The sequence below is a fragment of the Anomaloglossus baeobatrachus genome, chromosome 3, assembly GCF_048569485.1.
Source record: "Anomaloglossus baeobatrachus isolate aAnoBae1 chromosome 3, aAnoBae1.hap1, whole genome shotgun sequence".
Classification (NCBI taxonomy): Eukaryota; Metazoa; Chordata; class Amphibia; order Anura; family Aromobatidae; genus Anomaloglossus; species Anomaloglossus baeobatrachus.
The window spans coordinates 196,161,995-196,188,067 of NC_134355.1; the positions used below are offsets into that span (position 1 = coordinate 196,161,995).

Sequence of the window (26,073 nt, forward strand, 5' to 3'; positions counted from 1 at the left end):
ATGTTTTACATGTTTTAATGTTTTATGCATTTTAAAATGTTGTCTTGCAGCCCGAGGACGTGCTGGTGATAACTAAGGGGGAATGTGGCGCCCCTGACCTGGTCAGGCACCACTGAGTACTGCACCCATGCTGGGGACAGTACAATACAGGTAATCCAGAAGGCTGACTGGGGTGTGGAACACAGGCGCATAGTGATCAGGTCTCACACATGTACCCATGAGAGGACCCCTGGGGATCCCAGGAGGGGGAAAAGCCTTCGCCTCCACTGGAATAGTGGAGGGGGCCAAAAGCCTCCATCTCCTCTCAAGGGGTGTGGTAAGAGAATCTGGTTGCTAGGTGGCGTAGGCAGGCACAAAGGGAAAAGAGAAGGAGGAGTAAACAGTCTAGAGTCTGCAGCAGAGTGTGGAGGAGTGAGGAGCAGGAAAGTGGAGCTCAGACAGGAGCAGCAGTGAAGGTCCCAGATGTGAGCCGGCTCAGAGCAGAGTGCAGGGAGCTCCGAGGAGCTGACCCCTTCCCCTGGGCTGCTGTAGTCTGACAGCGTCCGCGCAGTGGCTACCGACGGGGGAGAACGGTCAACTAGGAGTGCTACCCGAAACCCATCTCAGCTAGAGAGAAGAGCACGGAGTGGGAAGTAAGGAGACTGCTGGAGAGTACCAGGCCCAAACGGGCGGCAGATCCCGAAGCGGAGATAGATCCAGCTTTCTTTTGCTAAACCTGCCGGTGTGGGGCTCTCAAAGCCCACGCCACAACACCACAAAAGCCGCAGCCACGTAGCCACAGTTAGGGCCCATAGGTCACAGGAGGCAAGCAGCTGGAGTGGCCTGGCCCAGGCGACAAGCACACGGCAAACGAAGGGGAGAGAGGCTTCAGCATCTTCCCTGGGTGACCCCCATAGGGACTCAAAGTCGGGGTTACCCCAAACCACCAAGGGCTAAGGAAGGCGAGTTAGTAGTCACCCTCACAAGTCAGCCTGAAGGACACCTGGTTCCCACTTGGTTCATCCCAGCTACGCCCGGGTTACTCACCCTGCCACCTGAAGTGAGTAAAAACCCTGAAAGACATTCTGCCTGTGTGGAGTTATTCTGCGCCTTGTGGTACTACGCACCTACACAGGGCCCTGGGGCTTGCCTCACTCTCAGGAGGCTATTCCAACTAACTGCACTCACCATCAGCCCCAGGCGTCCCTCAACCTGCAGTGGCGGTCCCCACTGATCGCAATACTGAGAGTGGCGTCACGACAAGAAGAAGATCTCCTACCTGTGACCAGATCCAGCCGAGTGGAGTCCCTGAAGGTAATGCACCGACACTACACCTGTGGGGCTTCACATCTTTTGCACATCAAAATAATGATTTCATATGTCCCTTACACACACACACAGTCCGACAATTTATGTAAAGAAAATTATCATTTTATTGCTATATTTCCATTTTTTATTAAATAACCGCTATAATTCTATTAAATATTGCTATTTTATTTTTTTTCATACAAATATTTGTGTCCCTTTTTTTTCTCTTTTTTCATTTTGTTTGACTGTTGTAACTTTATTTATCATTGTCTTGATGTTCAAAATGCATGCGTCAAAGTGCATTTGAAAAAGCATCTAAAAAGCGCTAAAAACGCACCAAACACGCGGAAAATACGCATGCGTTTTCAGCGCTAAAGTTCTGCAAAAGGCAACTTTGGCTAATTCAATTAAGGACAAAACGTGCATTTAGAACTGCAAGTAGGGAAAAGCAACGTGGACACATAGCCTTAATGCCAAAATGGATGTGTTCTGCTTTTCAAGCATAGTCTATGGGAATTTGGGTTTCTTAGGCTATGTGCCCACGTTGCGTTGAAGTCCTTGCATTTCTAAACGCATCCTCTTGCAGTAATTGATTTAGCCAAAGTTGCTTTTGACCACAAAATAGCGCTAAAAACGCATGCGTATTTACCGCGTTTTTGATGCGTTTTTAGCGCTTTTTACCTGCTTTTCCATTGCGTTTTGACAGATGCGTTTGGAACATAAAGACACTGGTAAATAAAGTTTAAATAGTCAAACAAAATGAAAAAAGGGGAAAAAAGGCAAAATGGCAAAAACAATTGACATGTCAATTGTTTTTGCCATTTGAATTTTGAACTGCAAAGCTGAGTTTTTGCCCAAATTTCTGCCACAAAAAGGCAGCATTTTGAACTGCATAGTGCGCACAAGAAACCCAAATTCCCATAGACTTTGCTTGAAAAGCAGAACACATCCATTTTGGCATTAAACGGTGCAGTTGAAAAAGCAGCAAAAAAGCAGGTAAAAAGCAGGTAAAAAGCAACGTGGGTCCCTAGCCTTACACACGCTCATTGGACACCTCAATATAAAAGATAGCCAGAATCCAACCATTGTGGCTATGTACATGTGTTATTTCCTGAAACAACAAAGTTAGAATCTAAAAAATTCGTATTGGTCAGTGTGAAAACTGCAAGATTTCTATTTTTTATATAGACTGTGCTATGTAAAAAAAAATTGCCATTAAATACATTTAGTACAAAATATTTTCCTTAAGAGGAGCCAGCATCTCCCACAAATGTTTTACAGAAGCAATACAATGTAGCTGTATGTGTCACCTCTCAAATATAAAAAATTCACACATAGTCTAACCTGTGCCCTGTTTTGTTTGGTATGTTGTCATTTTTTTTTCAACTTGATTTAAAAAAATAAAGTTTAATGACAATGCACAAACATGATGATTTTTTTTAGTAGTTTATTATCAAAACGGGAATCAGGCAAATGTGCAAGAACAAGTGACTACATAGAATACATGAGTATATTATTTGATGTATTTGTATCAGTGTGTCTAAAACTGAGAATGGAAGGTCTCGTCACATTACGGAGTGTTACTTTCCTTGGTTTCATTATGTTGTATTTGCCTGGATCATGATCATCACCCCCAGAAGAGCTGCATGCAGGGCCCCTATGGATATAACATCACACTCCAGTGCAGCACGTCCAGGCTGTGTTTACTGGGAAAATATATGTCTGTTTCAGAATGATGTGGCCAAAAGGTGTTACAGTCATGTTTTGTGTGGTAGAATAAAACAAGGCACATTGTGAAACAAGCTGCAGTCATTACCTGTGCCTAAAGGAAAATATAGAATAGCAGAAAAAAAGATGTTCCTGCTCCTGTTACCTGGACCTGGAAACACAGACATTCTTTACTTGGGTCAATGGTAAGAAGGTAAAAACATGACTGCACTGCAGTAGACAAAAACCTTATGACCTTGAATATAAATCTGAGTTAATCTATTGTTAGCGTCAAAAATTCAACTAGAAGTGGACTCCTGCGCTGTCATAAGATGGTCAGCAGTAATGGTTACATCGAGATTTTATTACGTGTTTCACAGATCACATCTCCTTCCTCAGATAAATCTCACATACATCTGTACATCTGCGTGATTTATCTGAGGACGGGGGTGTGATCTGTGACCCGCATAATAAAATCACGATGTAACCATTACTGCTGACCATCGTCTTATGACGGCAAGGCCGGGAGTCCACTTCTAGTTGAATTTTTGATGCTAACTCTTCCTGGTGCCTGCTGCAGCCGTAACCTACAGGCTTTCAATAGCAGTTGTGACTATTTTCACGACTATGACTGTGATGAAGGCGTAGTCGAAACGTCTCTTGTCTATCCTTAGTGGATTATTTTTCATCACTCATACCTTTTACAGCCTGTATGGTAAGTTTTTGGAATAACTTTTAAAATATTTTTTTTTCTCAATAAAATGCCAAGTGAATTTTTATACTCGTTGCCTCGCTGGACATTGCTTTTTTTCTATATCTGGATTGAGGCATGAATTTCTGCCTGTTGGTCCGCTACAAAGCGGTTCAATTAACTATTCCATACAAGGTTATACATCTACAATGGTAAGTTGGCTTTTCCAAAATTTTCTTCTTATATTTTCATGACTGTATCAGGTGCAGGTGAGCACATCTGATTTTCTCCTACAAACATTTGCAACGTAAGTACCCGATTAGAGCCTTTTGTCTTTTAAGTCTTCTTCACATGGAGTAAATCTATTGTGAAAGTTATAAAACCAGTGATGATGCCCACAGAATCACAAATGTCACAGTGGATGTATTTTCAGGTGGTTTATAACATCCTCAGGTTTTCTCTGCATTTACTCTTAAAAACCACAAAATTGAAACATTTACAGCAGATATGAAAAATAAAAAATATGAACAGTAAAAATAGATGACATATCTTAGATTTCTGCATTTCAGAAAGTGCATCCCATAATATACATTTGGACTGCTATTTAATGAGACCATTAAATAAAGACAAAATGCAGCTTATGGCTAGCTTCGTTCTATGGTGAGTATATATATATATATATATATATATATATATATATAGCTGGGAAAGAATGGATTAATCCCACTTCTGCAGGTCTTGATCTGCAGAAATTAATCTGAGATCAGACTACTGATCCTTATAGTCCCCTAGAGGGAGTAGTAAACTAAATAAAAAATTAAAAAAGTTTTAAAAATTAAAAAAACCTAAAAGTTTAAATCAACCCCCATTGAAAATTAAAGGATTAAAAAAATAAAAATATACATATATTTGGTATTGCCACGTTCAGAAATGCCCGATCTATCAAAATGTAAAATCAATCAATCTGATTGGTAAACGGCAAAAAGGCAAAAAAATTCTAAACGCTAAAATTACATTTTGTGGTAGTTGCAAATTTTGCAATTACAGGAGATTAAAACATAGCATCTGTGCAAAAAGGGTACCACTAAAAACATCCGCTCAAGACGCAAAAAAATAAGCCTTCACTGAGCCCTATATTCCGAAAAATGAGAACGCTATGGGTCGTGAAAAATGGAACAAAAAGTGTGCCACTTTTTTTGGACAAACTTCTTACATTTTTTTAAACCCTTAGATAAAAGTAAACCTACAAGTTTGGTATCTATGAACTTGTACCAACCTGAAGCATCACATCGTACTTCAGTTTTACCATATAGTGAACAGAGTGAATAAAATGCCCCAAAACCAATCGTGCAATCGCACTTTTTTTTGCAATTTTTCTGCACTTAGAATTATTTTCCCATTTTCCAGTACACTATATGGTCAAACTCATGGCTTCTTTTAAACGCACAACTTGCCCCACAAAAAACAAGCCCTCATATGGCAAGATTCTCAGAAAAGTAAAAAAGTTATGGCTCATGGAAGAAGAGGAGCAAAAAACAGAATTGAAAAATGTAAAATCGGCCGGGGGACAAAGGGTTAACTGAATACAGATTTTATAGATTTTACAAATTTTCAAGTGCACCAGTGAAATGAAAATTTAAACAACAGTTACGCTTTAAATAATATGCACAAAGCCTTAGTTGTAAAATGTGCCCCTTGAATCCATTCATACTCAAAATTAATAGTTGTTTCTCTACTTTTTGAATGCGGTCTCTCTGTTACAAATCATCATTATTTCAACAACTGATTGCTTCTCTTTCTCCAGCCATTTCAGGTGATGCCTCAGATCTTCAAGTCTCCAGATAAAAGCTTTACATTGGGCAAGACTTGTGTAGCTAGTTTCTGTCCTTCAGTTACCTATTGAAAATAAAAGAATATTTCTCTATAAGTATAATTAGAATACATAAAATAGTCATACAAGTTTGATGAGTGTTGGCTGAACAGACCAAGATCTGCCAGACTGTACATATGGGGGTATCCTGAGACTCCCCAATGACAACTGTTGGGGGGAAGAGGTGTTTGCCATGCTAGGTATATGTCAGAAGATAAAAATGTTACATCTTTTAAGGGAGAAGTTGGAATCACCATATTTCTGACCCCTATGACAGGTTGTTGGGCTTATAGCCCATTTTCAGGACTTGACTACATTTTTGCTTCCTCGTTTGTTTACATTGTAGCACCAAACACTACATCTTTGTAGAGAGATCACTCCATCTTTAAAGGGAAGATGTCGTCAAAAAATTTTTTTTCAATAACTGAAACAATATAAAGTATTAATGTTTTAATGTTATGTTTAAATAAAATTATTTGTTTTTAACACTAGAACTACTGAGGTAGTCATTTTGACTACTTTGCACTATGTATTTCTATATAGGTGTCATGAGTCCAGTAGTTCTAGTGTTAATTGAGAAAAATATAAAAAAAAAATTAAAAGTTTGATATTTTCCACTGTTAAACACTAGAGGGAGCAGCTGCTGAACTCCTACAGAAATCCCACTGTAGAAATAGCCTGGATTACAGCTGCAGTAAAGTGGGCAGAATCTACTCTCCTGTGTGTGATGTCACCTCCCCCTCCCAACCTGGGTCTTTCCAACAGGATAAAGGAAGAAGACGTTTAGGATCACAGTTTAGGGCCATTTTGTTGGTGGCTACAGAGTGATCCTAATATGTCTACAGTGTCACTAAGGCCAGCTGCATAGCGCCCCACTGTATCCCGCGCCGCACTGTATCCCAATGCCCCGCTGGCTGTTTCCCTATGCCCCGCTGGCTTTTTCCCTATGCCCCGCTGGCTGTTTCCCTATGCCTCGCTGACTGTTTCCCTATGCCCCGCTGGCTGTTTACCTATGCCCCGCTGGCCGTTTCCTTATGCCTTGCTGACTGTTTCCCTATGCCCCACTGGCTGCTTCCCTATGCCTTGCTGTTTCCTTATGCCCCGCTGGCTGTTTCCTTATGCCTTGCTGACTGTTTCCCTATGCCCCGCTGGCTGTTTCCCTATGTCTCACTGCCTGTTTCCCTATGCCCCGCTGACTGTATCCCGAGCCCCCATATACTGTGCTGCCGGCCGGGATCGGAGGTCCGAGGTGACATGCGGTGAGGAAGGGTGATCTGCAGCCTTTGCGGACTGCACTACAGATGTCACGCCACACTCACAGCTCCCAGTCGCATGCACTCACCTCAGACCTGCGCCCTTGGCAGCCATTCCTGTCAGCGATCACAGTACAAGCAGCGTAGGCCCGAGGTGAGTGGGGGTGAGCGGAGTGGCAGGGGGGCGCGTGGCAGAGTGCAGGGGGGGGCGCGGCAGGATTAGTTCCGATGCAATCACCGTTGCCTGGTGCCGATACACACCCCATCCATCCCGATGGGCGACAGGGGGAAAGTGGAGCATACAGCATACGCTGTGAGCTGCATAAATATGACGCCAATCTCCTCTCTGTGCTGTGATCTGGACAGCCCAGGGGGTGCATCCATTTCACAGCAGATGCCTTCGCTATGTTACAGTATAGGGTCACAGCCCGACAATGGTCTTCTATGCCCAGACGGCTGCCATAAAGGAGGTCAGTAACTGTTGTTACAAACACCAAATCCATGATGGCAGCCCCCAGTGCTTCAATAAAACTAGAATTAAATAAAAACTAAATAAACAGTGAATTTAAATTTGTATTAAAAATACATGATTTCATAATCACTATTTTTAATACATAAATAAAAAAACGTGACACCTTACCTTTATAGGAAACCTGAAAAACCACCCCCCACGTGCACGCAGAACCACCAGCAGTTGTGTATACCCGTCTAAATCCCCTTAGTACATTAGACACATAAACAGAACTTTAGAAACAATATTTTTAAAGTCTGTTTATAATATGCAAATTAACCCTTTGACTAGTCCACCCACCTGGCATGTTATCATGCTCCTAGAGCTGGCATCATCACTAATGCTCTATAAATCTCATTCATGTGTGGCTGTCTGAACACCATCATTGTGCCTCTGAAGCCGAGTGTACACGTCCTGGCATCAGAGAAGTGCACTGCACATGATCAGAAGTGCAGAAGACGGCTGTTCTTTGACTCTTCTGTGTACGTGAGCCATCTTCTATACTTACGGTCATGAACAGTGCATCTCTCTGAAGCAGTACACCTGGCTTCAGAGGCTCAATGATGTGAGTGAACAAAGCCGCACAAGATTTGTAGAGAGCTAGCGATGATGCCAGCTCTTGCAAATCATGCTGTCATGCTCACAGGGCGCGTGATAACATACTAAGTGGACCGACTAGTCTGGGGAAACTAATGCCCCATTGCCTAGTAAAAGGGTTCCTTTGCATATATCTGTCAGCTTCAGTTTAAAATGAGTTAGGGAAATAAATTGAATGAGACCCTTGTCTCGGAGGGCCCCTGCGCTGCTGCGCTATCTGCCCCTATGGTATGTAGTCACTATTTTTTTAATGTATAACAAAGTAATAATTTTTATGTGCAGCTAATTTTGAAATATTGGCGCCTACAGTACTTAGAACAATACAGAACAACTGCTCAAGTTAGACATATTTGTAGATATTTCATATTGCATATTACTGTAACCTTTATTTGCATGCATTTTATGTTTGTCAGTAACTGCAGATAGATCAGGCCTCCACAACATGCGGCCTGTGGTCCGCATGCAGCCCGCTAAAGGACGTTGTGCGGCCTGCGGAGAACTGGGTGGCTTTGGTTCTCATCTTCTATATTCAGCCGTCTTTCAGTTACAGTTGAATACTTGTGCACCAGGACTCAGGCAGAGGAGAGAGTAGTGCACGTTTTCCCCAGCCCCGACGTGCAGCAGTGTGATGATGTCATCACACTGTGACCTCACCTCACTGCTGGTATTGTGGTTGCCGCAGAGCAGGTGGCCGAAAACAGCAAGCGCTCCAGGATGAGCTGAAGATTTTATATATTATTATAGTGTGGCACCCTACGGTTAAGTAGCCATAGTAACATCTGGTAAGTGGGATTTCCACATTGGGAGAATTAACATACAACACTTTCCACCTCAAGCCTGTAGGGGGAGCTCGACTAACTGACGTCAGGTGTATTGGCTGACGTCAGTTGAGGTCTCCTATAAGAAATGCTGAGGGTGGGGCAAGAGAGTCAGTTGAGCAGAGTCAGTTGAGCAGAGTCAGTTGAGCAGAGTCAGTTGAGCAGAGTCAGTTGAGCGGAGTTGAGTGCGGGACAGGTCAGAGGAAGAAACCTGGTAAACGGTGCTGCATTAGACCGATACCAGAGGAAAGCTTAGCAAGTGTGAGTGATCCAGAATGAGGGTCGGAGGTGAGGCGAGGCAGAAAGGGGGCAGAGGGACCAGTTCGGTTCACCCCATAAGAACCAACTGGAGTCCAAGTCTGTACGGGTTCATTCAGGCCCAGCAGAAAAGACCGGAGGGCGAAGGGGACTTCAGTCTCCTGGCGCAGGAACACCTGTAGCACCGCCATCAATAGAGCCAGGGACCGCAGCGGAGTTAGTGGTGCCCAGGAGAACGGTTCTCATCGCCTGCTATGCAAGTGAGAGATACAGGAGAGGTCATGGACAGGTTTTAGACAGCCCAGGACTTAAGCAAAAATACAGTAATAAGGAGGCCTCATAGCTCACGGATGTGGAACTCCTAACTGCCACCTGACCCCTGGACTGTACCCTGGACTTAACCCTGTGAACAACATCTGTAAAGGTACAGAGAGAAAGACCTGGTGTGTGTGTGTGACAGTTATTGTTATCAAAGGTACAACTCTCACTATGGACTTTGTTTGCCTGAACATGGGGAGCCGCACATCAGGGCCTTGAAGAGACCGGTATCAAGACTCGTGGTAAGCTGCCTCCCTGTGTGTAAAATCTTGATCCTCCCAAGGGCCCCGGAGACATCGCTCCACCTGCGGGGAGCATAACAAACTAGCTGCGTTATCATCACCCAGAGGTCTGCAAGCAGCGCCGGTAATATTACCGGGAAACGTAGGTGGTGTCACAAGACACTTTTATTTTATTTATTTTTACAATTTTTTTCACCACACTTCTTTTAACTACCACCAGGGCCACGTGATCGGGCACAGCCACCTGTGACAATCCCCTAAGAACTAAAACCCCAGGACCGGGTACCCTACGGCTCTGGGCCAGGCAATAGAAGTAAAAAGGGGGTTGTTCTTGCTATGAGGACACCTTTATAGAGTAGGGGGGATTTTGTGAAAGGGAAACAGTATGCATAGGGGCAATGTGGGACATATTTTGGGCAGCATGGTGGCTCAGTGGTTAAAACTGCAGTCTTGCAAATCCCACCAAGAGAACATCTGCAGGAGTTTGTATGTTCTCCCCATGTTTGCGTGGGTTTCCTCTGTGTTTTCTGGTTTCCTAACACACTCCAAAGACATACTGATAGGGAATTTAGACTGTGAGTCCCAATGGGGACAGTGATGATAATGTCTGTAAAGCGCTGTGGAATTAATAATGCTATATAAGAGATTAAAATAAATAAATATATATTTCTAGAGGTCACTCGGTGTGATGGGAGGGTTTCAGATCACATGACCGGGACGTGAGATCCTGGACTGAACCCCTCCCACATTGGTGCTCTTTGGGCATGTGCGGTGCCTATAAAATGGCGGCGCCCGTAGCCACGAGCGAGGCAGAGAATGTAAATGAATATGTGAGACAGAAGCGGTGAATAGAGCTTGTACACACTGGTGACTCTTTATAATTATTATCGTGTTATACTAGACTCAATGGGAATTTTGTTTTCCCTTATTTTAGCCCAAGACTATATGCAGAATCTTTGACGCTAGATTTAAACAGCGAACATTATTACCAAAACTCCCCTGATGAGTAAAAGGATACGAAATGCGTCAGGAGTAAGGGAGTAAAAGGATGGCTCTGCAATATACGTGTTGACAAGAGGAGGTGTTGTGAATGTCAGTTATGCTTTGGCTGATGTGAGGCTCCCTCTTGTGGCCAGGAATGGTTTGGACAGAGACCAGGTGTGTTGAGCAATGGGCGTTGTTTCCATTGCTAACTCTCTGCTTATTTAAACCCTGGTCTGATAGCAGGCTATGCCGGATGTCAGTTGTTCTTTGTTCACCAGCCTGCTTCATCCTGCTCCAGACCACATCTACCCCAGATAAGTGCTTGGCTCTTTATTTTTGTTTGGTTCTTTTTGTTCTTATCTGAGTTTGTCATTTGCTGTGGTTGTTTTCAGTTTATTTGCATGCAGGGATCTTCCCTCTCAGTTGCTTAGCTGGAAACCTCCCTGCAGTTATGTTTGGAGTATCGCTCCTATAAGTCCATGTATTTGTTGCTTCTTGAATTTGTAATGGTTCCTGCTTTCTGTTCATTGGTATAACAAGAGCGCCTGGTATAGGACGGAGTTCAGATCTAGCAATCTGAGGACTTTTTTGTACTATCACGTTGTTGGATTTTTGCAGGGTTTTTCTCTGGCCACCATCAGTCCCTTTCCTGTCCTGTCCTATTTAGTCAGTAGGGCCTCACCTTTTGCTAATCCTATCATCTATCTGTGTATTGTGTTTTCCTGTATCACCGCAGTCTTTGAATATGGGGGGCTTGCTATTCTTTATCTATTTTCTGAGGCAGAGAGTTATTCATCTTTCCTTCCTTTAGGATAGCTAGTTCTCCGGCTGGGTTCGCGGTGCACAGGATGTTAGTTCACCCCTCGGCTACTTCTAGTTGTGATGGTTAGTAAGGGGATGGCGGCCAGATTAGTTGCCAATGCTCTTGTCACCTTTTAACAATGATTTATGGTTGTCTTCCATGGTTCCGGATCATAACAAGGAGGTCTTGATCTTCACACCATAACTGATTTCTGGGAATAATGGACAGACGGTGACCGGTCTATTTGAGGGTCGACCTTGATGTGATTGTCCTATAATGGGAATCAGTGGATGAGTCTACTACTGGGTGAGATCTTTCTATATCATTATAGCAGATGATCATATGTAGAAATGGTGTCTGCTGGTTATAAGTGATATTGTTTGTTTTCTCACTTTATCCTTAAAATAGAATCTTGGTTCTCTCCTGTGGGGCGGATCCCCGTAGGACTCACGGAGGAAAAATTAATAAGAGTGCTACAAAAAACTGAATAGTGGCCTCTGGGATTTGGTTGTTATATATGCCTCACATGAGATTGGGCCTTCTTGAACTTTGTGACCCAATATACATGTGTTTGTTTTTTATGTCCATTTTTTTGTGACCGATGATCTTTTAGATTTGTTAGTAGCAAAAGTTAAGTTTTAGGAGTCTTTATTATAAGTTAGTCTTTTCCTCCTATACCCATATTGCTGAGCCATATTTGATGTATTAGTACACCATATTTTCCGGATTATAAGACGCACTTTTTGCCCCCAAAGCTGGGGGTAAAGTGTGGGTGCGTCTTACAATCCGGATATGGGTTATCGGGGCGGCGGTGATGGAGCGGGGTAAAAGGAGGCAGGGTCGGCAATACTGATGGTTCGGAGGAGCAGTGGAGCGGCTCAGGAGAGTCACAGGACGGGGTGTCTCAGCGGCGGGTGCATTAATCTGACTGCGGGCTCTATTGAATCGCCCGTGGTTGACGTGATGGACTTCAACAAAAAGGCCGTGGAGGTGGAGCATGTGCAGATTGATGCAAAAATGGTTACAGAGTCACATCTGCGTACGTGCCGCCTCCGCAGCCATTTTCTTGAAGTCCCTCTTGCCAGCCGCAGTCAGATCAATGGTACCTAGCGCCAAGACACCCCATACTGTGACCCTCCTGAGTCGCTCCACTGCAGTGACATCCCTGCAGTCTGCCATCAGATCAATGGTGCCTGCTCTGAGTCCACAATATCGCCCTGCCTCCTGTGACCGTCCTGAGGCGCTCCACCACTGCCGCTCCCCCCAGTGAGCATTAGAATTAAGACACACTAGGATTATAAGACGGACACTCATTTTAACATTAAAACATTTTTTTCCTATTTTCCTCCTCTAAATTTGGGGTGCGTTTTATAATCCGGTGCGTCTTATAAAACGAAATATATGGTAAGTACCCCTTTCATTTTTTTAGACTTTTTGGATTGGTTCAGTATGACTATGCGGCTTTTTTACCGAAAAAATGTTGTACACCCCTGAGATAGATGGTAAAAAGCCCATTAAAGGGAATGTATCATCAGAAAATTACCTATTTTTCATCAGATTTTTTGCGTTTCATATATTTAAAAAAAAAATATAAATAAATAAATAAATAAAAAATTGGCAATGCTTTGTTTTTTCATATGAAAATCTGTATTAAGAAGAAAAATTAGAAATCTTGCCATTTTCACTCTGGCCACTGGGGATATTTAAGAGTTTGCAGCAGTTTCCTTATCATCCCAGGCAGGTTTGCAATGACTGTTAACACCTCAATCCACAGCTGATAACACAAGAGCCACCAATTACAATAGATGATGTCACACCTGACCCTGCTCGCCTTGTTGTCACAATGACCTTTGCACACGCTCATTAGATGCTTGAATAGAAAATATAGTCAGTTATTGCTGCTAATGTGCATGTATAATTCCAGTAAGAACAGGAAGTTCTACAAAAGCCCAAGTGGCCAGTGTGGAAATTTTTCAGTTTTATTTACAATACCATTTAGCACAAAATCTTGATTTAAACTAAAGGTCATTTTCAGATGACACATTAAGTCAATTATAGACATTAATACAGTAAATTCAAGCTGATGATTACAATAATAATAAGAGATTTTCACTGCATTTATCAGAAAAGAACAAAATAACAGCTCGAGGACAGAAGAAACGTCTCCTTCGTCACACCGCCATATTAGGACAGAGGATATTTTCAAACTAGTCATTTAGAAGTAAATGATTATACAGTGAATTGTCAAGGAAAGAAAATGGAGATTGCGTCGTACATGAGTCAGAACATAGTGTGTGCCCACGCATGTGCCAGGAGAAGCAAATTATTCTTTTCAATCTCACCTCCCATAAGCGCTAACTCCTCTGCCGACTGGCTGGAGCCATTCAACCTTTCCCAGGATTTATTTTCTGAAGATCCCCCCGCTGTGTCTGTAAAGGGTATATTTGTGCTGTGTAAACTGCCATGCGCTTAGGAAATAACATGGCAGGTAGAGATCGATAGTCCTAATCCCGTCTGACTAGCCTCCGGGATCTCACTCCAATCCTGTCTATTAGATTTAGGTGCTCATTATAATATAGAGTATATTTGTTATTTAGAAAATGTTAATACTGTTGTTATTAAAAAAACATTTGCAGTTTACAGATTTTTGCACATAACTATGTGTGGGTGTGAAATGAGTACATGGAAGAAGTGACTCAATTGTCATTGCTTTTCTTATACAACATTAGAAATAGTGACATCTAAAGGGCAAAAGCAGGTACTGCGGCTGAAAAAAATGACATTCAGATTCCTTGTTTTTTTGTTCAAATAGTTTTTTTGATTTTTTTTTATACATATGGGAAACAGAATATAGCCAGGCAGGGAAAGGTAAAAGAAGGTCACTGGTTATTTGTTCTGTCAGACTTCAATTGTATTCTCATTAGTACAATGAAACAGATTAGACAAGAACATGTAATAGTAGATATACTATCATTATTTATTCTGTCCACTAGATTTACATTATATTCAATTATATTGATCATAAAAAAAAACTTTGTTTGGGAATTTATAAGGACAGCCGTAGGGCTCATTCACACTTTGGTTTTTCACGTACGGGTGCGATCCTTTTTTTTCATACCTATGACAGTCTATCGGATTGTTCACATTCCGTGATTTTTTTTTGTAATGTAAGTGGACAATGTTCGAGGATTCCTAAATTTGGCACCTTTCCGTGTTTACGGTACATTGCCGTCAGTGTAATAATGTGCTGAAGAGCGAATCCATTCATCATCCTCATTCTGGCCTGAATTATCCAATAAGGAATTATTTCACATGTGAATCCTCAAACGTTGTGTACTTGAGTAAGGCGGGCTTTGCACACTACGACATCGCAGGCCGATGCTGCGATGCCGAGTGCGATAGTGCCCGCCCCCGTCGCAGCAGCGATATGTGGTGATAGCTGGCGTAGCGAAAGTTATCGCTACGCCAGCTTCACACACACACTCACCTGCCGTGCGACATCCCTGTGGCCGGCGACCCGCCTCCTTGTTAAGGGGGCGGGTCGTGCGGCGTCACTGCGACGTCACACGGTAGGCGGCCAATCAGAGCGGAGGGGCGGAGATGAGCAGGATGTAAACATCCTGCCCACCTCCTTCCTTCCGCATATCCTACGGAAGCCGCAGTGAGGCCGGTAGGAGATGTTCCTCGCTCCTGCGACTTCACACACAGCGATGTGTGCTGCCGCAGGAGCGAGGAACAACATCGGACCATTGCGTCAGCGTAATTATGGATTACGCCGACGCTGTACCGATGATACGATTACGACGCTTTTGCGCTCGTTAATCGTATCATCCAGGCTTTACACACTGCGATGTCGCATGCGATGCCGGATGTGCGTCACTTTCAATTTGACCCCACCGACATCGCACCTGCGATGTCGCAGTGTGCAAAGTGCCCCTAAGTGTCCATGCGGTCTGTTGTATGTTGGAGAGACCACCCAGCATATAAGAGACCACATCTCTAGACACAAGGTGCAAGAACCTCCTCTTACCTATACCCGACCATGTCCACAAAGCAGGGCATTCAGTAGCGCAGCTGAAATTTCAAGTGATTGAATCGGTTCAGACCCCTACACGGGGCGACAATCACATTCACTTATTAAAAAGCGTGAAGCCTTTTGGATTCATGAATTAAAGACACTGGCACCCGTGGTCTGAATAGAGATTATGATCTACTCGATTTTCTTTAAATACGGTATTCTCAATTAAACAGGTATTTTACTGTATTTTAAATACATTATGTAGCATCCATTTACTTTGCATATACATTACCTTTTTCTAGGACACTTTGTTTACCTGTTTAGTATCTTGACCAATATCTCTGCTTGTTTTCTAAGCTTTAGCTTGTATCAACATTTACGCATATATGTGCTATTTTCAAGTAAAATGTTTAATATAAGTTTCCTCCTTTGATTATAATGGTTGATGTTACAAATGTTTACCTCTTTATTTTCAGACCCGCCGTTAATACCTCCTTCCCGTTATCCGTGATCCCTTCCTAAAGTCCCAGCACTTACATAATCGTGGAATTACCTGCCTTATTCTCTCTAACTCATTGCTCTTTTTTCCATTACATATACCTAGCCTTACTCTTCTTATCTGCTCATATGCATGACACATGTGACGCCCTGGCAAAACCAGACTGTCATAGAGACTGCACAAATCTTCCAGGTGCAGGACTCCATCCTCCTTGGCATACCAACACAAACCCACACCCAGGTACACAACACCAGCCAGCAAAGCCTAGTCACACCCCTTTACAATAGGGACACACCAGTGGGTGGGGCCAAGCGGATGGTGACGCCCACCTAGGGGTCCTGAGGTGTCCTGGGTAGAAATGAGCGAACCGGTCATGGTTCGGCTCGAGTTCGGTCCGCCGAACGGAGGTTTCGTTCGAGTTCGGTTCGGCGAACCACTTGAACCGCATAGGAAACAATGGGAGGCAATCACAAACACATAAAAACACCTAGAAAACACCCTCAAAGGTGTCCAAAAGGTGACAAACAACTCACAACACAAACACATGGGAAAGTGACAAGGACATATACTCATGCGAAAACAAAAGAGCTGGACAAGGAAAAAGAGGAGGAGACACAGATATAGGCATGGCCTGCCCTTCTAAAATCATGTAAAACACCGCAAGGTTACTCCAAGCGGAGTCTCCCTTTTTTCCAAAAATTGGGCCACACACACACTCACCCCTTCAGTGGCAGCACTTGTGCCTGAGTTGTACACTTCACAGGTAGATTTGCATCAAGCACATTCAAAATCCACAAGCATTTACTCTCCCCAGGATGACACAGGGGTAGTAAATTCCTTGTGGATCCATGACTTGTTCATTTTGATGAACGTTAGTCTGTCCACATTGTCACTGGACAGACGCGTGCGCTTATCTGTCAGCACACACCCAGCAGCACTGAAGACACATTGAGAGACAACGCTGGCAGCTGGACACGACAAAATCTCCAAGGTGTAAGTGGAGAGCTCTGGCCATTTTTCAAGATTTGAAGCCCAAAATGAGCAAGGCTCCATTTGCAAAGTCATGGCATCGATGTTCATTTGGAGATACTCCTGTATCATCCTCTCCAGCCGTTGACTATGTGTCAGACTTGTTGTCTCTGGTGGCCTTGCAAAGGATGGTCTAAAAAAATTATGAAAAGATTCAATAAAATTGCTGTTACCAGCACCAGATACGGTGCTACTGGTACGGGTAGACTGTTGAAGATGACGAGACCGTCCCATGTTTGTCAAGTTACAACTGGGAGATTCACTCCCTGCACCTGCACGGTTGTTTGGTGGAAAAGCCGAGCTAAGATCGAGTAACAGCTTCTGCTGATACTCCTGCATACGTGCGTCCCTTTCTATGGCTTGAATTATGTCACAAAATTTGGACTTGTACCGGGGATCTAATAGTGTGGCAAGCCAGTACTCATCATCACTTCTAATTTTGACAATACGAGGGTCATGTTGGAGGTAGTGCAGCAAGAAGGCGCTCATGTGTCTTGCGCAGCCATGTGAACCAAGTCCACGCTGTGTTTGTGGCATAGAGGTGCTAACCATTCTTTCTTCCTCTGACATCTCCCCCCAACCTCTTTCAACTGAAATTTGACCAAGGTCTCCCTCATCCGCTGAGTCTTCCATGTCCATGGACAGTTCGTCCTCCATTTCTTCATATTCTCCTGCACCTTCCTCAACATTTCGCCTGCTACCATGCGCCCTTGTTGACCCCTGTCCCCCATGGTCCCATGCCTGCCGCGTTGGTGATGATGAACGTCTGGACCTTGGTGATGTTGTTGTGTCTTGCGCATATGAATCCTCCTGTAGTTCCTCCCCTTCCTGTTGTCCCACCCCCTGACTCCGAATAGTGTTTAGCGTGTGCTCCAGCATGTAAATGACTGGAATTGTCATGCTGATAATGGCATTGTAAGCACTTAACATATTCGTCGCCATGTCGAAACTGTGCAGAAGGGTGCATAGGTCCTTGATCTGAGACCACTCCATCAGGGTGATCTGCCCCACCTCTGCATCTCATTGGCCCAGGCTATACGTCATGACGTATTGCACCAGGGCTCGATGGTGCTGCCACAGTCGCTGTAACATGTGGAGAGTCGAATTCCAGCGTGTCGGCACATCGCATTTCAGGCAATGAACCGGCAGGCCGAAAGACTTCTGGAGCGATGCAAGTCGCTCAGCAGCAATGGTTGAACGGCGGAAGTGAGCAGACAGTTTTCGTGCCCTGTTCAGAAGGCCATCTAGGCTGGGATAGTGTGTTAAAAATTGCTGGACAACAAGGTTCAACACGTGAGCCATACAAGGCACGTGTGTCACCTTGCCCAGGCGAAGGGCCGCACCCAGGTTTGCAGCATTGTTGCACACGGCCTTACCACGCTGCAGGTTGAGTGGAGACAACCATTTATTAAACTCAGTCTCCAGAGCTGCCCACAACTCAGCCGCTGTGTGACTCTTATTTCCAAGACATTTCAAGCTAAAGACTGCCTGATGCCGTTGCGCTCTGCTGCCAGCATAGTAATGAGGGGTGCGTGATTCCTTCTGCACAGTTACAACGCTGGTGGCCTGACCAGGCAGGCTTGGGGCGGAGGTGGAGGACCCAGACGAGGTGGAGGAGGCAGAAGCAGTGGCGGAACTTGGACAGACAGAGGATTGACACACAAGTCGTGGGGACGGCAAGACTTGTGCAGCAGACCCTTCACCATCTGTCACCATAGTTACCCAGTGCCCAGTCAGTGACATGTAACGTCCCTGTCCAGGCTTACTGGTCCAAGTATTGGTGGTGAAATGCACCCGTTCACACACAGAGTTTCTCAAGGAAGCGGTGATGTCGTGTGCGACATGCTGGTGGCACACCTTTCTTAGAGACGTAGTGGCGACTAGGCATCTGGTACTGGGGCACAGCGACAGACATAAGGTCTCTAAAATCCTGTGTGTCCACCAGGCAGAAAGGCAGCATTTCGGTAGCCAAGAGCTTTTACAGGGGGATAAAGTCAACCTCTTAGCTTTGTCATGGGTCGCAGGAAATGGCCTTTTATTTGTCCACATCTGAGGGACAGAGATCTGGCTGCTATGTGTAGACGGTGGTGAGTAGGGTGTCCGTGAAAAAATGCAGGTTTGTGAGGAAAGTGCAGGCGTAGACATGATGTTGCCTTCATCCAACGTTGATGCTGTCGATGTCTGAGAGAGCTGTACACACGCACTTGTTTCCCCTTCCAAACCAAATGATGACCTACCAAGCAAACTGCCTGTTGTGGTTACAGTGGTGGAAGTTGTGCGTGGAAAACCAGGTGTGACAGCTGTCCCCACAGTCCTAGAAGAGGAAGAGCGCGCGGATGCACTTGAAGAAGCAGGCGGTGGATGGTTCGCTCCGCTAGACCGCATTGCAGCACGGTGAGCTTCCCACTGGGACATATGATATTTATTCATTCATGGAAGAAGTTGTCAAACTCCTGAGGTTTTGCCCTCTACTAACAGAATCACGACAAATTTTACATATCACATGATTTGGGCGATCTTTTTCTATGTCAAAAAAGGTCCAGGCTAGGCAAGGCTTAGAGGGCATGCGACCTGCTGAGCCGACTCTGTCCAGGAAGGCGCAAGGTAACTTCGCCATCAGTAGCATCCTCCTCCACCGCCTCTGTTGACCTCCTCGAGTGCCTGACTGTGGGTTGACAGTAGGTGGGATCTAGAACTTCCTCATCAAGCGTTGTATTTGCACTCCCCTCACCCTCAGACCGAGCCTCTTCCTGACGTGAACCAATATTTAAGTTGTCATCCCAATCTGGTATCTGCGTCTCATCGTCATCAGTATGTTCCTCATTGTTTATAAAAACAGGTGTTACAGTTTGTGAATAAGGGTCAACATTATGCTCAGAAACTTGGTCCTCACGGCCTAAATCAGAGTCACAAAGGTTCTGGGCATCACTGCAGACCATTTCCTGGTCTGTACTCACTGTAACTTGGGAGCAGACCTCTGAATCCCAGGCTATAGTGTGACTGAACAGCTCTGCAGACTCAGCCATCTCAGTTCCACCATACTGTGCAGGGCGGATGGAGACTTCAGAGCTGGGAGAAAGCAAGTGTGATTGGGATGACAACTCAGAGGACTGGTGTTTTTTGGATGCGGTAGTTGAGGTGGCGGAGAGGGCACTTGTTGGACAACTTGAGATCCATTCAAGCATTTTCTTTTTTTGGCCATCATCTACCTTTGTTCCAGTTGTTCGTGTCCGTAAAAAAGGGAGCACATCGGATTGTCCACGGTAAGTAGTAGACATCTTACTTTTGCTGGAAGATGTTCTATCTTCAGCAGATGTTAATGGAGCTTTGCCACCTTCTCCACGGACAAACCATTTTTTTCCTTTTCCAACACGCCTCTTCCCCTTTCCACCAGTATCTGTCATTTTGCCACTCATTTTGATTGCGACAAGATTGTGCACTTAAAATGTGGTAGTAAAAATTGAGAGGTGGTGTAGATTGCAGCGGTGGTCTATCTTTATTAACAGCAGAATAAACAACAATAACTATCCCTGACAATGCAACTACGGCCCTTAAACTGGCAGCATAGTTTGCTAGTATAATGGCTAAAGCCTGCTTTACACGTTGCAATTAGTTGTACAATCGCATTTGCGATGTGACACGCCCAGGTTGCATACGGGATCTTATGAGATTGCACGTAGGTCGTTCATTTGCTGTCACACGTGCGTTAGTAGTCTATGTTAAATTGATCAATTTTGTGTGCGATCCTTTAGATCATGTGTTCTGTGACGTATGCATTGGGCACCTTTTTTTTTTTTATTTATTGACTTGCCAAGCGTGTGTAATGTGTAGGGATGCGTTTTTACTATGTCATCTGCCATTCAGCTCTGCTACATGGCCGCTAACAGCAGACACAGACAGCCATGTAGCAGAGCTGAATGGCCGCTGACAGCAGACACAGACAGAGCCGCACTGTCAGAATGAACTCGGATGAACTTCACCCGACTTCATTGTCATGCTGCGGCTCTGTCTGTGTCACGTCCTGATTAGCGGTCACCAGTGAAGGGCTCACCGGTGACCGCTAATCCCCTGAGTAACTGAATTCAGCAGCCCTCTCTCATATACTCACCGTTCCCCGATCCCCGGCGCTGCACGGCATTCACACTGCTCCGGCGGCTTTTACTATTTTGAAAAAGCCGGCCGCCCATTAAACAATCTCGTATTCCCTGCTTTCCCCACCCACCGGCGCCTATGATTGGTTACAGTGAGACACGCCCCCACGCTGAGTGACAGGTGTCACACTGCACCCAATCACAGCAGCTGGTGGGCGTGTCTATACTGTGCAGTGAAATAAATAATTAAATAATTAAAAAAAACGGCGTGCGGTCCCCCCCAATTTTAAAACCAGCCAGATAAAGCCATACGACTGAAGGCTGGTATTCTCAGGATGGGGAGCTCCACGTTATGGGGAGCCCCCCAGCCTAACAATATCAGCCAACAGCCGCCAAGAATTACCGCATACATTATATGCGACAGTTCTGGGACTGTACCCGGCTCTTCCCGATTTGCCCTGGTGCGTTGGCAAATCGGGGTAATAAGGAGTTATTGGCAGCCCATAGCTGCCAATAAGTCCTAGATTAATCATGTCAGGCATCTCCCTGAGATACCTTCCATGATTAATCTGTAAGTTACAGTAAATAAACACACACACACGAAAAATCATTTATTAGAAATAAAAACACAAACATATACCCTGTTTAACCACTTTAATCAGCCCAAAAAAGCCCTCCATGTCCGGCGGAATCCAGGATGCTCAAGCGTCGCATCCAGCGCTGCTGCATGGAGGTGACCGGAGCTGCAGAAGACACCGCCGCTGCTCCGGTCAGCTTCACACAGCAACTGAAGACAGCCGCGCGATCAGCTGAGCTGTCACTGAGGTTACCCTTTGTCACTGGATGCAGCGGTGGATGCAGCGGTGGCCGCGGGTAACCTCAGTGACAGCTCAGCTGATCGCGCTACTCACCGCCGCTCCTCTCACCTCCACGCAGCTAATGAAGGCAATAGCGCGATCAGCTGAGCTGTCACTGAGGTTACCCGCGGCCACCGCTGCATCCACCGCTGCATCCAGTGACAGCGGGTAACCTCAGTGACAGCTCAGCTGATCGCGCGGCTGTCTTCAGTTGCTGTGTGAAGCTGACCGGAGCAGCGGCGGTGTCTTCTGCAGCTCCGGTCACCTCCATGCAGCAGCGCTAGAAGCGACGCTGGAGCATCCTGGATTACGCTGGACATGGAGGGCTTTTTGGGGCTGATTAAAGTGGTGAACCAGGGTATATGTTTGTGTTTTTATTTCTAATAAATGATTTTTCGTGTGTGTGTGTTTATTTACTGTAACTTACAGATTAATCATGGAAGGTATCTCAGGGAGATGCCTGACATGATTAATCTAGGACTTATTGGCAGCTATGGGCTGCCAATAACTCCTTATTACCCCGATTTGCCAACGCACCAGGGCAAATCGGGAAGAGCCGGGTACAGTCCCAGAACTGTCGCATCTAATGTATGCGGCAATTCTGGGTGGCTGTTGGCTGATATTGTTAGGCTGGGGGGCTCCCCATAACGTGGAGCTCCCCATCCTGAGAATACCAGCTTTCAGTCGTATGGCTTTATCTGGCTGGTTTTAAAATTGGGGGGGACCGCACGCCGTTTTTTTTTAATTATTTAATTATTTATTTCACTACACAGTATAGACACGCCCACCGGCTGCTGTAATTGGGTGCAGTGTAACACCTGTCACTCAGCGTGGGGGCGTGTCTCACTGTAACCAATCAAAGGCGCCGGTGGGCGGGGATAGCAGGGAATACGAGATTGTTTAATGGCGGCCGGCTTTTTCAAAACAGTAAAAGCCGCCGGAGCAGTGTGAATGCCGTGCAGCGCCGGTGATTGGGGATCGGTGAGTATGAGAGAGGGGGTAAGAGGGATAGACTGACATGGACAGAGAGTGCGGGACAGAGATAGTGACCGACTGACAGAGATTAGTGAATGACAGACATTGTGAGGCGCTTCAGAACGCAGCTTTTCAGCTGTGCTCTGAAGCGGACCTTTTTTAAGCTGTGGTGTAGAGCGCACACCTGCGCACATAGCATCAGACATCAAAATCGTATGAGGGATGTCACACGTTACAATTGACTAGGTTCGTGCAACAAAACGCTCAATTCTAGACAAAGATACGATGTGTTTGCGATCAACGGTTTTGCGTTCAATCCTGATCGCACGTAGCTGTCACACGCAGATACCTCACAAACGATGCCGGATGTGCGTCACTTACAACTTGACCCCAACGACGGATTGTGAGATATATTGAAGCGTGTGTAGCGGGCTTTAGTAACAATGAGTTTGAGTGTGCAATGCAGTGGTGCTGCAAATAGCTTTGCACCAGAGGGACAATAATGGAAGTCCAACAGCCACTTTTAGGATGCCACTAAGTTTACTCAGTGTTTGCTAGTATAATGGCTTAGTAACAATGAGTTTGAGTGTGCAATGCAGTGGTGATGCAAATAGCTTTGCACAAGTGGGACACTAATGGAAGTCCAACAGCCACTTTTAGGATGCCACTAAGTTTACTCAGTGTTTGCTAGTATAATGGCTTAGTAACAATGAGTTTGAGTGTGCAATGCAGTGGTGCTGCAAATAGCTTTGCACAAGTGGGACACTAATGGAAGTCCAACAGCCACTTTTAGGATGCCACTAAGTTTACTCAGTGTTTGCTAGTATAATGGCTTAGTAACAATGAGTTTGAGTGTGCAATGCAGTGGTGCTGCAAATAGCTTTGCACCAGTGGGACAATAATGGAAGTCCAACAGCCACTTTTAGGATGCCACTAAGTTTACTCAGTGTTTGCTAGTATAATGGCTTAGTAACAATGAGTTTGAGTGTGCAATGCAGTGGTGATGCAAATAGCTTTGCACAAGTGGGACACTAATGGAAGTCCAACAGCCACTTTTAGGATGCCACTAAGTTTACTCAGTGTTTGCTAGTATAATGGCTTAGTAACAATGAGTTTGAGTGTGCAATGCAGTGGTGCTGCAAATAGCTTTGCACCAGTGGGACACTAATGGAAGTCCAACAGCCACTTTTAGGATGCCACTAAGTTTATTCAGTGTTTGCTAGTATAATGGCTTAGTAACAATGAGTTTGAGTGTGCAATGCAGAGGTGCTGCAAATAGATTTGCACTCTGTTACACTAATGGAAGTCCAACAGCCATTTTTAGGATGCCACTAAGTTTACTCAGTGTTTGCTAGTATAATGGCTTAGTAACAATGAGTTTGAGTGTGCAATGCAGTGGTGCTGCAAATAGCTTTGCACCAGGGGGACAATAATGGAAGTCCAACAGCCACTTTTAGGATGCCACTAAGTTTACTCAGTGTTTGCTAGTATAATGGCTTAGTAACAATGAGTTTGAGTGTGCAATGCAGTGGTGCTGCAAATAGCTTTGCACCAATGGGACACTAATGGAAGTCCAACAGCCACTTTTAGGATGCCTCTAAGTTTACTCAGTGTTTGCTAGTATAATGGCTTAGTAACAATGAGTTTGAGTGTGCAATGCAGTGGTGCTGCAAATAGCTTTGCACCAGTGGGACAATAATGGAAGTCCAACAGCCACGTTTAGGATGCCACTAAGTTTACTCAGTGTTTGCTAGTATAATGGCTTAGTAACAATGAGTTTGAGTGTGCAATGCAGTGGTGCTGCAAATAGCTTTGCACCAGTGGGACACTAATGGAAGTCCAACAGCCACTTTTAGGATGCCACTAAGTTTCCTCAGTGTTTGCTAGTATAATGGCTTAGTAACAATGAGTTTGAGTGTGCAATGCAGAGGTGCTGAAAATAGATTTGCACTAGTGGGACACTAATGGAAGTCCAACAGCCACTTTTAGGATGCCACTAAGTTTACTCAGTGTTTGCTAGTATAATGGCTTAGTAACAATGAGCTTGAGTGTGCAATGCAGTGGTGCTGCAAATAGCTTTGCACCAGTGGGACAATAATGGAAGTCCAACAGCCACTTTTAGGATGCCACTAAGTTTACTTGCCACTTTGTATGTAGCCCCCGCTCTGTCTATGGCAGAGGCTGAATCCATAGCGCATGAAATCGGCAGTCACTGAAGCTTCAGAACGGAGCTTTTCAGCTGCGCTCTGAAACGCACATGCAGTGACGTTACGCTGCTGTGCAGAGCGCACAAACGTGGGCACATAGCCTTTAACTTATGGCTTTTGAAAGTAGAGGAGGTTAAAACTAAAATGCAAATATGAAAAAAAACAAAAAAAAAAAACGTCTGGGAGTGAAGATAAGGGTACGCTCACACGAGCGACAAAAACGGACGAGAGCAATGCGAGAAATTCTCGCATTGCACTCGGACCAATACTAGTCAATGAGGGAGAGCTGTTGGTCAGCTTTTCTTGCATCCAGATTCTGGATGCGAAAAAAGCGGCAGCATGCTGCGATTTGATCCAGAATACGTCCGAGGCTCGCCAATACAAGTCAATGGGTGCGAGGAAAAATCGGATGTCACACGGACGGCACACCGACCATCCTAGTGACATCCGTTTTTCTAAATACAATCCTATCATGTAGCACAGAACACTGTAAATTCTCCTGTACATGACAGTAAATGAGTAACAGCTGCTGTGCAAAAAAAACGGATTGTATACTGACAGCATACTGACAGCACACTGAGTGCACACTAATGACAAGTGAGAAAAACTCGCAAACGAGAATGGGACCGTTTTTTAATACGTTCGTGTGAGTCCAGCCTTATTGTTAAAAAGGTGAGTTAGATGAGTTTCACACAGCATTTTGTTGTTTGTTGGTGATTTTGTGGTCAGCAATCTGAAGGTGTAGCATTTTCAGGCAGCGGACAGCAGGCTACTCGGTCAGCCACACATCTCTGTCAGTCCTTTTAGACTTGAACTCTTCTATCTTTTATGTAATTGGTTCTGATTTTATTATTATTCCTATCTGACAGGTTTTAACCCAATTTGTTCACATTTTTATCCTCAACTTGCACCACGGGACAGCAGCTACTCTGTAGAAGCCACCTTTGGGTCCCTATAGCGAAGGCAAGACCCATGTGAAAGGGTGATAACCATGGAACTTTTAGGAGCTGCTAAGTGTAGTGTTTTTGTAAAGTGTGTCCATGGACGCATATTTGAGAT

The 26,073-nt window shown here is 44.8% G+C and overlaps 1 protein-coding gene across 2 annotated transcripts in view; it reads right to left on the bottom strand.

Moving 5' to 3' along the window:
• Positions 1–2,781: 2,781 nt before the first annotated feature.
• The window catches only part of SCAF8 (SR-related CTD associated factor 8), a 333,369-nt gene continuing 310,077 nt past the window's right edge, over positions 2,782–26,073 (bottom strand). For both annotated transcript variants that reach the window (XR_012751614.1, XR_012751615.1), the window contains exon 24: positions 2,782–5,581. The gene's annotated coding sequence lies outside the window, so the exon portion shown is untranslated. The remainder of the gene's footprint in view (positions 5,582–26,073) is intronic.